Below are 9,172 nucleotides of genomic sequence, written 5' to 3'. Positions count from 1 at the left end.
TGTTCCGCTAATTCTTTATAGTCTATTGGATCATATGGTCAGCTTTTGTGGGTCATACTAATCGGCTTGATATTTACTCTCATCATCCAATCATTAACTGCTAATCACAAAGTGAGTCCCAGTAGTCATTTTGTTTGAAAAATTGATTGAGATCCATGACAACTTGAGAATGGTGGTTGAGAAAGAAAATAAGGTGTGGAAGATGAATTCTATGACATGATATAATATGGGGTATGATCATTTTTCTTATACAGATTGACACTAAATGTCCGGTAAATCAATTAAGATGAGATACATAGATGCCTTTCAGTATATCAGCAACTTTGATAGCCACTTCAGTCAATCAAAAGCAATACTTTACCGGTGGTGGGAACTCAACCTTGCATAGCTCGGACAATTGTCTTCCCGATATTCCAAAAAAAAATTATCAAAAAGTCAAGTGAATGATCACGCGCAAGAAAATGCAACAAATGAGAAGAAGAGAGAGCGTTCATGAGCAAGATATATATATATATATATAGATTGTGGAATATTAGAGAGACAATTGTCCGAGCTATGCAAGGTTGAGTATCCACCATTGGTAGAGTATTGCTTTTGACTGACTAAAGTGATTGTCAAAGCTGCTAATATACTGAAAGGCATCTCTATCTCTCATCTTGATTGATTTACCGGACATTTAGTGTCAATATATACAAGAAAAATGATCATACCCCATATTACATCATGTCATAGAACTCATCTTCCACACCTTATTTTCTTTCTCAACCACCATTCTTGAGTTGCCATGGATCTCAATCAATTTTTCATCTACACACATTGACCTTTCTACTCTTCTCTTCCTACTAATCTTAAGGAGAGGGTTAAGATATGAAATGACAGGTGAATCAACTAAAGTAAACAAGTTAACATTAATAAGTAAAATGGAAGGTAAAGCACTTGGTGTCATGTGCCTCGATTTACAAAAAAAAGAAAAGGAAAACACATAACCAAATCCATTTAGACTGGCTTTTGCCAAACAAAACACATAACCACAGAAAACGGGTAAGGGACAACGACCCTCTACCTATACACATGCTCATTTAATCATTTCATAACCACCCTTATTAACGAAGATCACACACCAATCCTATTCTCCACCTCCCAGTGTGAGCTGGAGCTTTCTTCATCGGTTTGCAGCACGCTTGTGCTTCTTGGCCTGCAGAGATATGGGGTGTAGTTTGTAACCAAATTCAATATGACGATAATATAAATGTCGTGAACAGTATACAAATTGATAACGTAGTAAAATTGAAATTAGAACAGTACAATCACAGAACCGGAAACAAATGGAATTGCAATAATAATATTGAAAAGAAACGGTGTCGATACAAATAATACCGAGGCCTGTGTTTGACACGGTTTCCTTAAAATAGATTCGTCCCCTCTATTACGTGCTCGAGTTTTGTGAACGTCTGTCTCCCAGGATACAACGGTTGGCGGCGAAGAAGCAAGCACGCACTTCAAGGCTATCGGCGAACCCGAACAAAGCGGAACCGAACACTATCGAAAACAATGCAAATGCTGAGAGCAGAAAAGAGAGAGGATTTTTTGGACGAGCCAAAAATTTTGGATGGGAAGCCACCTACTTCTAGGGTCAGCGGGGGACGTTTCGGAAATTGAACTATAACGGCCAATTAAATCTGCCGTTATTATGTAACGACGTAATCAATTCAGCAGCCGTTTCAACATTAACTTGCTAATGAATTATAACGGCTGATTAAATCCGCCGTTATAATATCGATTTCGGCAACCGTTACAAAAAATTGTAACAATTTGAGTTGGAAAAATAAATCGGAAGGCAAAATTGGGCTTTTCGCGAGGCCCACCTCTCGGTCTTGCATTCGTGTACACGGGTCGTGCGCTCGCGCCCAAGTTTCAGCTCGTTGGGCCTCCGTCGGGGCCTGGAATTTGCACCCCCCTGCGCCTGTGCGCGAGGCATAGTACTTGTGTTGTGACAGTTACCACTCAAAATGAGGGTAACTATCTATAAAGCACTCTAAAGCCTTCTTTCTTTTCAATGTGGGACTAGTATTTTTCCACTTCCCACTTCCAACTCAAGGGTGTTCTTTGAGCATCAATTTCTCATTCATCCACCCTTCAATTTGTCCCATATTTCCAACAATCCCCCACATGAATGAAAATTGTTTTAGTTTTGACTCTGTGATAGTGTTCAACAATTGAAACCTGCATAGGATAGGTAGGTGTTACCCTTTGAACCTTTCCTTATGAAAATGTATTTACTTTACTAGCTGTTCAGTAGACATGATGTCCTTGAACTGCCCCGCTTTCTCATGTAAATGAACCATACACTTCACACAGGAATCATCTAAACGTTTGTTCGGTTCTCATGATTATGTTCGTTTTGGCCATGAACATCAACCTGGTTCTGCGAGAGTTTCTAAAGAATTTAGCCCTAAATAATTCTCCTTTGAAGCGGCCTCACTTCTCTCTCACATAGGTGATTACTTAATTTTGAGTAATTTGTTTACTTCACTTAAGAATCATTAAAGCAAAAATTGGTATCTTTTTCCTTACAATATCACCGATATTTTATAGGAATGGTTTTAGGGATAAACCCCCACAGTGACATCACTAAGTTTATATAATTAGGTTGTCCCTTTGAACCTAGATATTGGGATCTCCAGTCAACTAGGTTGGGTTTCCTTTATATCAACTTATTCTTTCATGGGCTTCAGTCCCATTCCTATTGTCGATTTTTCAACTAATTCTCTATTTAACCCTTTGGTTAGCGGATCCGCAATATTATCCTTTGACTTTACGTAGTCAATAGAGATAATTCCAGTTGAGAGTAGTTGTCTAATGGTATTATGTCTACGACGTATATGTCTAGACTTACCATTATACATGTTACTCTGTGCTCTTCCAATCGCAGATTGACTGTCACAATGTATACAAATTAGTGGCACGGGTTTTTGCCATTTTGGAATATCCTCTAAGAAATGGCGTAGCCATTCAACCTCTTCACCACATTTATCCAAAGCTATGAATTCAGATTCCATTGTGGATCTGGCTATAATAGTTTGTTTACGGGATTTCCAAGATACAACCGCACCTGCTAATGTGAATATATATCCACTAGTAGATTTTGAGTCTTTTATATCAAATATCCAGTTCGCATCACTATATCCTTTTAGAACAGTTGGGTATCCGGTATAATACAGGCCATGATTCCGAGTATACCGTAAGTACCTAAGTACTCACACTATTGCTTTCCGGTGATCGGCACTCGGATTGCTCGTATATCTACTCAATCTACTAACCGTATAGGCAATATCCGGTCTAGTACAACTTATTAAGTACATTAGACTTCAATAACTCTAGAGTACTCTATTTGAGAAATACCCTCTCCTCTATTCTTGGACGGATGAAGACTATTGTCTAATGGTGTTCTAGCAATACCAGAATCATTCATGTTGAATTTTTCAAGAATCTTGTCCACATAGTGTGACTGGTTTAAAATAAGACCTTCTGACATTCTTGTGATTTTAATTCCTAAAATCACATCAGCAAGTCCCATATCTTTCATGTCAAATCTTGAATTCAACATATTCTTGGTAGATTTGATCATTTTGTCATCGCTACCAACAATGAGTATGTCATCTACATAAAGACACAAAATGACATAGCCATTTTCCGTCTCTTTAATGTAGACACATTTATCACATGCATTGATCTTAAATCCATTGGTAATCATTGCATAATCAAACTTTTCATGCCACTGCTTTGGCGCTTGTTTTAGGCCATACAATGATTTCACCATTTTACAGACTTTCCTTTCTTGCCCTGGAACCGTAAAACCCTCGGGTTGTTCCATGTAAATTTCTTCATCCAAATCACCATTTAGGAAAGCTATTTTTACATCCATTTGATGTACTTCTAGATTTCGCAATGCTGCAATTGCAAGTATCATCCTGATGGAGTTTATTCTCGTCATTGGAGAATAAGTGTCAAAGTAATCTAAACCTTCTCGTTGTCTGTACCCTTTGATTACAAGTCCGGCTTTATACTTATCAATGGAGCCATCTGGTTTCATTTTCCTTTTAAAGATCCATTTAGACCCTAAAGGTTTACAACCGGGAGGAAGATCCACTAGCTCCCAAGTATGATTCCGCAAAATAGAATCAACTTCATTTTTTATTGCTTCTTTCCATAGAGGTCCCTCGGAAGAATTCACGGTTTCTACATAGTTCAATGGTTCATTTTCTAACAAATAAGTTAGAAAATCATTTCCAAATGATTTTTCCACTCTTGCTCTTTTGCTACGTCTGGGTTCTAGTTCATGATCCGAATCATGACTTTTTCCATTCATAGTTTCATTCGTTCGTTTAGACGAACTTGATCCATCATTGGATTTGCAAGGAAATACATCTTCAAAGAATGATGCATTCCTAGATTCCATGATCGTATTCTTGTGTATATCTGAAATTTTCGATTCATGTACAAGAAATCGATATGTATTATCGTTATGTGCATAGCCTATAAAGATACAGTCCACCGTTTTAGGACCTATCTTTATTTTCTTTGGTGTTGGAACAGCCACTTTTGCAAGACACCCCCACACTCGTAAGTATTGGTAGGATGGTCTCCTACCTTTCCATAGCTCATAAGGGGTTTTATCCTCTTTCTTTCGAGGTACCTTATTTAAAAGGTAATTGCTTGACAAAATAGCTTCACCCCACATATTTTGAGGTAAACCTGAACTCGCTAATAACGCATTCATCATTTCTTTTAATGTGCGATTTTTACGTTCAGCAACACCATTTGATTGAGGTGAGTAGGGTGCGGTTACTTCATGTATAATTCCGTGTTGTGCGCAGAATTCACCAATTGGTACTTCGTACTCACCACCTCTATCACTTCTCAATCTTTTAATTTTCTTGTTAAGTTGATTTTCAACTTCATTCTTATAGAGAACAAATTTCTCTACGGCTTCATCTTTGCTTTTAAGCAAATACACATATCAGTATTTCGTGCTATCATCGATAAAAGTAATAAAGTATTTATTACCACCTCTTGTTTGCATGAATTTCAAATCGCAAACATCATTATGAATTAAATCAAGGGGTTCAGTGTTTCTTTCAATTGTTTGAAACGATGATCTGGTTAATTTTGCCTCAACACAAATTTCACATTTATGTTTTGAATCAATTTGGAATGAGGGTATATGTTCCAAGTTAATTAATCTATGCAATGTATCATAATTAACATGTCCTAGTCTACCATGCCATAAATTGGAAGACTCAAGCAAATAAACGGAAGACTTATTATCTTTATTGATAATTGTCATTACATTGAGCTTAAAAAGCCCATCAGTTACATATCCCTTCCCCACATACATTCCAGATTTAGACAAAATAACTTTGTCCGACTCGAATACCATACGAAATCCATGCTTGTTCAACAAGACCCGAGAGACCAGGTTCTTTCAAATTTCTGGCACATATAGGACATTGTTCAGAGTCGGCTCTTTTCCGGATGTCATCTTCAGCGGTACCTTCCCTTGGCCTTCGACAGCAGAAGAGGCAGAGTTTCCCATGAAAACTTTCTCCCCAATAATTGGTTCGAAAGTTGTGAACAGGTCCTTATTGGAGCATACGTGCCTAGTGGCACCGGTGTCAATCCACCATTCCTTCGGATTGGACCCAACCAAGTTCACTTCAGAAACCATTGCAGAGAGATTTATATCTGACACGTCTTGAGCGATGTCATTCACCATATTTGTTTCATAACTCTTCTTCTTTGTAAATCTGCAATCCACGGATCTATGACCCATCTTGCCACAGTTGAAGCATTTTCCTTGAAACTTGTTCTTGGAAACTCCTCCTTTTGGTCCCAACTTTGGCTTGACAATCTTCTTGTTCTTGGGGCCATGCCTATGCTCCACAACATTTGCTTTAGCCGTAGTAGGATTGAACCCTCTGCGTTCGGAACCTCTGTTATCTTCTTCGATTCGAAGTCTAACAATCAGCTCCTCCAGGTTCATTTCCTTTCGCTTGTGCTTGAGGTAGTTCTTGAAATCCTTCCACCCGGGAGGTAGCTTCTCAATAATAGAAGCTACTTGGAAGGTTTCACTCAAGATCATGCCTTCAGCCTGAATCTCATGCAAGATCACTTGAATTTCTTGCACTTGACTAATCACAGTTTTAGAATCCACCATCTTATAATCAAGGAATCGACCGACAACAAATTTCTTTGCTCCGGCATCCTCTGTTTTATATTTCCGGTCCAAGGATTCCCATAACTCATTTGCTGTTTTTATTGCACAATAGACATTGTACAACGAGTCATGTAAACCGTTCATGACATAGTTCCTACATAGGAAGTCAGAGTGCTTCCATGCCTCAACAGCGTTGAAGGGTTGCTTATCCGTTTGTCCCTCGGATAGCTTAGGAGCTTTCTCGGTCAAGAATCTCGCAAGATTCAAGGTTGTTAAGTAAAACATCATCTTTTGCTGCCACCTTTTAAAGTTCGATCCGTTGAACTTTTCGGGTTTCTCACCATGGTGGACGAAAACCGCAGCGAGGGCGAGAGGATGATCCAGGCGATTGGACAGCTAAGGCAGAGACGGTGCTTTGGTTGATGTTGTCGGCGGGCACATCAACAACTTCGTTTCCGATAGCCATTTGAATTTCAAGTACGAATCTGTTTTAAGATTGTAACCAAATTCAATATGGCGATAATATAAATGTCGTGAACAGTATACAAATTGATAACGTAGTAAAATTGAAATTAGAACAGTACAATCACAGAACCGGAAACAAATGGAATTGCAATAATAATATTGAAAAGAAACGGTGTTGATACAAATAATACCGAGGCCCGTGTTTGACACGGTTTCCTTAAAATAGATTCGCCCCCTCTATTACGTGCTCGAGTTTTATGAACGTCTGTCTCCCAGGATACAACGGTTGGCGGCGAAGAAGCAAGCACGCACTTCAAGGCTATCGGCGAACCCGAACAAAGCGGAACCGAACACTATCGAAAACAATGCAAATGCTGAGAGCAGAAAAGAGAGAGGATTTTTCGGACGAGCCAAAAATTTTGGATGGGAAGCCACCTACTTCTAGGGTCGGCGGGGGACGTTTCGGAAATTGAACTATAACGGCCAATTAAATCTGCCGTTATTATGTAACGACAGAATCAATTCAGCACAAAAAATTGTAACAATTTGAGTTGGAAAGATAAATCGGAAGGCAAAATTGGGCTTTTCGCGAGGCCCACCTCTCGGTCTTGCATTCGTGTACGCAGGTCGTGCGCTCGCGCTCAAGTTTCAGCTCGTTGGGCCTCCGTGGAGGCCTGGGATTTGCACCCCCTGCGCCCGTGCGCGAGGCATAGTACTTGTGTTGTGACAGTTACCACTCAAAATGGGGGTAACTATCTATAAAGCACTCTAAAGCCTTCTTTCTTTTCAATGTGGGACTAGTGTTTTTCCACTTCCCACTTCCAACTCAAGGTTGTTCTTTGAGCATCAATTTCTCATTCATCCACCCTTCAATTTGTCCCATATTTCCAACATAGTTACTTGAAATTTCCATTTATATAATAGTTACAACAACTTGACAATCCAATTTTCGGTACCGTGATGGTTTCGATCCACTAAAAATGTCGTTCTCGATTTTCCTTTATTAGATTTGGAATCTTAAAATGTTGATAGCTACATAGGTATTCGTAATGGCGTGTTTCTTCAGCGAACTGAGCTGAGTGTCTCTTCAGCGAACTGAGCTGCGTGAAGCCTTCCACTTCGAAGGTCCTGAAGGAGATGTTCATCCCCATGCTCTCTGGGAACAACGCCATCGCCTTGTTTGGTGCACTCGTAATTCCGTATGATATCACTTTATACTACATCTCATACCTGTCTATTTCATTAGATATATATGAAATCGCTTGTGCCATTTTTAGACTTAATAGTTCTATTGCTTGTCAAGAGGCATCACCTATTCCTCCATTCTACTTTGGCCTTGTCCAGGAAAGTTCCAAGATCGGTCCGCGGCATCAAAGTACGAAAATCCTAACTTCGCTATCGATTTTCTTTTTCTGTCTAAAGTTTTCTTTGTTGTAGATTTTATTCTGTATTAAAAAAGCAAGGCCATTCTTTAGACAGTATAATGTGCGTTCTATTTCTCCATACATGTTTTTTGTTAATAGCAACATGAAAATATCCTTACGTTACGTTATACATTCATGTTTTTAGGGAAACATTTCTTGTCAATGCTTTAAAACATGTATTTTTTTTCTCCAATTATCCCAAAAAAAAAAGTGCACTTTTATTTTATCTCATCGATCTATGCAGGACACCTGCCGATTTTTCCTCATAGAAAGCGGGTTCACATTCTTCATGGCATTCTTGATCAACGTTGCCGTTGTGTCTGTGTTTGGCACCATCTGCTCAAGCAATAATATTTCGAGCGAGAATGCATATCGATACGACGACTTAATTGTCAATTCTGCTTAATTCTCCTTAAGATCCTAATTCCTAACATTGAATATAAAATAATTGGAACACAAGATAACATTATAACTAGGAATAAGATTTTTGTTATTGTCCTAAATACCTGTGTTTACAGAATGTGTTGGGTATATCTAACTCGACGATTTATTCCATTGCATAGCTAGCTTAGGGACAAAGCTCCACATTCACAAGAACCTATGCAGACCAATACATCATGTACATTAGTTATAAAGAAATTTCATGTAATTAACTGTTTAAAGGGAACACTTGAACCAATGTGATTTGTTTTCTCAGTATATTGATTAATTGCTTAGGGATTCTTGGAACTCAAACTGTAGCAATGGAAAAGAAACGTAGTGACTAAATGCATTGCCATCACACCAAGTCTCATTGTCTCTACCATTGGTGGATAAGCACATTTAGTAGGCCCATCAAATTACCATCGGCTCTTGAAAATCCACCAATGGTAGAGACGATAAGACTTGATGTAGTGGCAATGCATTTAGTCACTAGGTTTCGTTTCCATTGCTTCATTTTGAGTTTCAAGAATCCCTGTGCAATTAACCAATACATAGAGAAAATAAATCACAATGGTTCAAGTGTTCACTTAAATAGATAATTACATGCAATTTCTTTATAACTAATCTACATGATGTATTGGCC

The 9,172-nt window shown here is 38.6% G+C and overlaps 1 pseudogene; it reads left to right on the top strand.

Moving 5' to 3' along the window:
• The first annotated feature begins 920 nt into the window (after positions 1-920).
• Positions 921-8,922, top strand: LOC115751419 (annotated as a pseudogene).
• The last annotated feature ends 250 nt before the right edge of the window (positions 8,923-9,172 follow it).

The sequence above is a fragment of the Rhodamnia argentea genome, chromosome 2, assembly GCF_020921035.1.
Source record: "Rhodamnia argentea isolate NSW1041297 chromosome 2, ASM2092103v1, whole genome shotgun sequence".
Classification (NCBI taxonomy): Eukaryota; Viridiplantae; Streptophyta; class Magnoliopsida; order Myrtales; family Myrtaceae; genus Rhodamnia; species Rhodamnia argentea.
The sequence above is the reverse complement of the archived record's forward strand: the minus strand, read 5'-3'. Positions and strand labels throughout refer to the sequence as shown.